This window comes from Eulemur rufifrons, chromosome 7, assembly GCF_041146395.1.
Source record: "Eulemur rufifrons isolate Redbay chromosome 7, OSU_ERuf_1, whole genome shotgun sequence".
Classification (NCBI taxonomy): Eukaryota; Metazoa; Chordata; class Mammalia; order Primates; family Lemuridae; genus Eulemur; species Eulemur rufifrons.
Window position 1 is genome coordinate 192,463,413 of NC_090989.1, and position 5,476 is coordinate 192,468,888.

The window sequence follows — 5,476 nt, forward strand, 5'->3', positions numbered from 1 at the left end:
CCATAACCAAATTAGAAGAAATGCTTGGTAAGTGCAGTTTTAATACGATATGATGCATTTCCACATTGTATTTATAAATATATATGAAAACAAAAAAGTATACGTGGTACCAAATACTTTATCAAAATGAATAGTAGTGGAGTTCTAATATAAATGGCAACTACTTATATAATCTAGAATTTTCTCAAGGACACTAAAGAGGAAGTTCAGAGAAAATTAACAAAAAACACAACAAGCATAAAGTAGGCAGTCTTCTACAATATAAAGTTTCAGTTCCTAATGTCACCAATCTGAGTCAGAAACCCAGACCCTTCACATCCTAGTCTTGGTGAAAATGTCTCTAATGTTTGTTCTTTGATTCACGCTGTCCTTCTCAATTCCTGGCTCCCTTCTTTCCCACGTGAGAGATTGGGGTCAGTGTGCATATCACGCAAACTTTCCAAACTCAGAACTAGGGACAGTAGCACATCCTTGGGAGAATAACCCCATGCTTACTCTTCTCTAGAGCCTATCAGGTATAAAGAAATAGTCCCACCCATTGGTCTATGGTACGCAGTTAAAGTCAAGAATGTTGACATAACAGAGATACGATGCTCAGTGGAGTTTGAGAACAATTCTCCTAGCATTAATGGGGTGGCAGTTTGAGGAGGGTGTTGAGAAAAATAATTATCTGTTGATTATATTGAATAAACATGACATCCTTGAATGCATCTTCTTACAAGTATTTTGCTACCTGATCTTAATTCAGTACATTTTTTATGCTTGCATAGAAGAGTTTTAGATAGATGTCTGTTGGGGTTAAGTGAGGACCAGGACAGGACACATGGACAGAGGAGAACAGTTGAAGAAAAAGGCTAGAAGGGCAATGGGCTGGTTGCCATGGGTAGGGAGGTGGAAGTACCAGACCGTGTGGAAGGAAATACGTAGGTTGGAATCCCAGTCTCCCATTCATATCGTGTCTGCAAATCTCAGAATATGCAGCATTGAAACTCAACTTCAAATTTGGTAACAGGATATATAGCTAAGATAACCCCCCAAACCCATCCTTCTGTGAAGGTGACAGAATCAACTTTTTAATCTCAGGAAGCAGTTGTAATATGAGTGTGAACATACTAGAACATACTGAACTTGAAATTCAGAAAAGACGACAGGGTTCAGCTCCTGGCTCTGCCCCTGTGGCCCTGGCCACGCCCCCTTGGGCCGCCCCTGCAGAGGGGGCCGACATCCCTGCTGGTTGCTGCACTTGGAAAGCTCTGTGCAAGTGTGAGGTGTCGGTCTTGGGTGGTGGCTTAAGAAACAGTTGGATGAGGAAGGGCAAAATCAACATCACTTCATGTGCTGTCTCTCTTTTTTTATCCTAGGTGGTAAGACGCCAGTAGGAAAACTAGCCACTGCAAAACTTTAATAATTGCCAAGTACTTATAGAAAATTTGGTCACATAATTGCTCTCATCAAAGGACTCTTTGAAATAAAGGAAGAGACACATCTCGTACTTTGTAAGACTTTGAGAGCAGCGGACTTAGTAGCCAGGAAGAGGTGATCATTGTCAGCAGTCGGTGTGATCTTCCCCACCACGATGGGTAAAAGGCATTTGTATCCAACACTGTGTGCGTTTTAAAATAAAACAACCTTTTGGAAATATGTTTGGAAAAGCAAAGCTAAGCTCCTATTTCACTAACACTTTTCAACTTAACTATTCTATTGAATTTTTATGTTGACTTTGGAATTAAAGTGTGCTATCAACACTAAAGGCTCCGGCTATTATCAATAAAAGTACTGCATAGGATATACCTTATGTATTTCTTGTGGCCTGCTTTAATTAAAGTTGCCTCCAACAAGTACAGGTTTGGCACAGGTGTAATAAATTAGCTAGCTTACTTTCAATTTTGCCACCCAAGGGCCTTAATTAACAAAACTGAATTAGTCAAAGTAGGTGCAACAGAGAGATGCCATGTGACATAAATGAGCTGAGCTGCCCACGTCAGAGACTCACACGTCCCCCTGCCTGCCCCGCACACAGCGCCTTACCTGAGCTCGTCCTCCAGGGTCGGCGTCTCTGCCCACTACTCCTCCCAGAAGTCCAGCCTCACCCCCAGCACGGACTCCAGGACGTCCCTGCACTCGCCACACTCTGAGAAAGACACACACGCCGGCCTCAGTGGGAAGCTGTGGCCACTGCACACAGGGGAGGTGGCAGGGTCCCTCCCAGGGACCAGAGTGTCCCCAGTCCCAGGTCCTATGTGGGGATTTCTACACCTTTAATTCTCACCCTCCTGTCTCCATGGCCTTTATAATCCCTATTGCAAGATGAGGAAAGAGAAGTTGAAAGGCACATAAAGCTACTTGGCAAAAATTAAATTGGGATTTAGGAGAGTCAGAGTTCACATCCCCCAAGGTTGACTCTGAATCAGGGGCCACGTGACCAAGGTGCAGCCTGTGACGCAAATCACTGCACTGGGCATGACGCAGTGACGCCTGCACAGCTAGGAAGGCCCCGAGGTCCCCAGGACTGGTGGGTCCCTCGTGCTGGGAATGCAAAGAGCGCACCAGCCTCTCACAGGTAGAAATTGCATCGGGAGGCACCTGTGGGAAATATCAGGCGTTAGACCACGAGGACCTGAGAGAAAATTCCCACACGCTAGTGAGGCTCGGGTCACACTGGAAGTGAGAGAACTGGGAGCTCGCAGTGGCTCCTCTTGCCAGGCTCTGCTGTAACAACACACACCTATAGTCCTAACTACTGGGGAGGCTAAGGCAGGAGGATCACTTGAGCCCGGGAGTTCCAGGCTGCAGTGAGTTATGATCTTGCCACTACACTGCAGCCTGGGCGACAGACCAAGGCCCTGTCTCTCAAAAAATAAATAAAAAGATTAAAATGTTTTAAAAATGAACAGCCTGACAAGTTAACAAGCAGCATGCTTACGGTGACCTCACATCTGGGCTGTTCTAAGAGAGTCCCAACTTCATACAATGTTCAACACCCTAACAGCTCTCGCATCCCAGGTGCATTCACTGAGCAGTATTTGGCACCTCTGCTGTGCCAGGTGCTGGGCTGGGCCTGTGACACAGTCAGAACCAAGGGTAGACTCTGCTCTCGGCTCACTGACTGTCTTATGTGGGGGACTAAGGATTATAATAGAGTATGTAGCAAGCAGATTACCAGGTTATGATAATAATAACCTAATCTCTCCTTCAATATTGTTAGAACCGCTTGCCGTTATTCTGACTTGATGCTCTATTAGGATATAATGGATTTTAACAAAGTTCCCCAGAGGAAAATACCTCCCAGTGCTTTGGGGATAGAAGAGAATGTGCACCTGACCTTGGCTATGCTAATCACGAGACCTCCTGCCAATCATCTATAGTATGTCCTTCCTTGTTTCAGTTACTTTCTGTCTCGCGTGCAGACCACTTGCGACCGAAAGATTCTTATCACAAAGAAGGAGTAATATTGTATAGACAGATGTTTATAGATGGATGGATGGAGGTGGGGGGAAGGGTGGTCAGGTTGGACACATCATTTTACAAGCCTGTATGCGCCCCAAGGTGCATCTTCTGGTTAGTGGGTTGCCTGATAGTCATGTATTGTGTGGGATTTTTATTAGCTTCCTAATTAAATTTGTAAACCTTTTGGAGTAATGCTCTTGTCATAAGCAGTCACACACTGCCATCTGGTGACCAATTGAGAATATGAAATGACTGCTTTGGGCTGTGCTCAGTTTGTGGTCCTTAGGCACAACGTGGCTATGGTCACTCCTGTGCAGGTGTCTTGGGGCACAGGAGCCCACCTGCCTCTGGTGACACAAGAAGGAGTGGGATTCAAGAGTCCTGTGTTATGCCAATACAAGCCTTTTGGAGGTTAAAAAATTTGAAAAGCCAACCATGCAGATGATAGAACTCACACAAAGATAACGAAACAAAAACGAATGTGCATAAAGCACTGGACATTTCGATTCAGGGCTGTGGGTCAGAGTCCTGACCACTGTGTTTCCCCCGCTCTATTCACGCTGCACACCCTGACCTGGGGTGGCTGGAGTCAGGCTCAGCAGTGGGACGGCATGACCTCATGCGGTCCAGGCTGCACGTCCTTTTCATGGGGGACATTCTTGTTCTTTGGACTCTCCAGAACCACAAGGTGAGGGTGTGGCCAGTGCGGGTCTGGGGAGGCGGGTGGTAAAGAGGACAGCTCTGTGCATCATGTAGAAAGTGCCCTAAGCCTGGGGAGTCCCAGTGGAAGAGTCCCCAGAATCAGGGAAAGGATGAGCAGTGAGATGCTGCTCTTGTGGGAAGACAGAGGCTGCAGGGGGAGGGACCAGGGTGAGCTGTGAGCAGAGAGTGGGATCTAGGGGTGACCTAGAGAGAGGGGCTGCCATGCTGGGGCCAGGGAAGAGAATCACCTGTTGTTCAGCTCACACTGCCCCTCCTCCTCCGCCTCTCGCCCTCCTATGCCCAAAGCCTGCCTGCCCATCCCCCTCTGGCTCCCCCTCCATCTCAGGATGCCACACGGGGGTGCTATGGTCTGAATGCCCAGGTCCCCCCATTTGTTATGTTGAAATCCTAACCCCCAAGGTGGAGGTAATATTAATAGAAGGTGGGACCTTTGGGAAATGATTCCTTCATAAGGGCAGAGCCCTCTTGAATGGGACGAGTGCCCGCATAGAAGACCCCAGAGAGCTGCCTTCTAGCACATGGGGACACAGAGAGAAAGGGCCATCGATGAATCAGGAAAGGGGTCCTCGCCAGACAGTGAGCCTGCTGATCCCTCTTGGACCTGTCAGCCTCCGACCTGGGAGAGAACGAATTTCCATTGATCATGAGCCCCTGGTTCATGGTATTTTGTCGCAGGAGCCGGAATGAGCTAGGACGGGGCCACAGGGATGGGCACGGTAGGCTCACAAGCACATTTTAATTTATTTTAAATAACTTTATTTTAAGCCAGAGAAAATGTTTTAACATAAAATATTATGCTTTCTCTTTATGATAAATATAGGGTAATATATGGGAAAGGGTATTGTATAGAAATAAATAGGAAAATAAAAATATTTATTCTGAATTATATCCACGTCAACTGTTAAAGTTTTTTTCAAGTAGAAATGCTACTTTCTGTGAAACACTTTTAGCTTTTTCATGGTTCCAGCAGAACTTGGTATCTGAAAAAAGAGAAAAAATCCAATGAGACTCTGTCAGTCCTGCTGGTGGCTGTGTCGAGAGGTGTGGCTGAGAGGGACAGACCCAGGATCACACTAGGCTCCTGTTAGAGGCTGGGCTGAAGTGGACAGTGACACCCACAGGGGAAAAGAAAACCTCCCTGAACTTAAGGTCACCCTGAGGGACAGGATATAGGGAACCTGTCCCTGCCCAACCGGGACCTGGTTCTATCAGCCACTCTCCTCCTTTGTTTGCAGAAAAGTGATGGCTTTTCACACCTGCTGGTGAGGGACATGCTTAGTGGCAACCACGACACTCAGAGACAGAC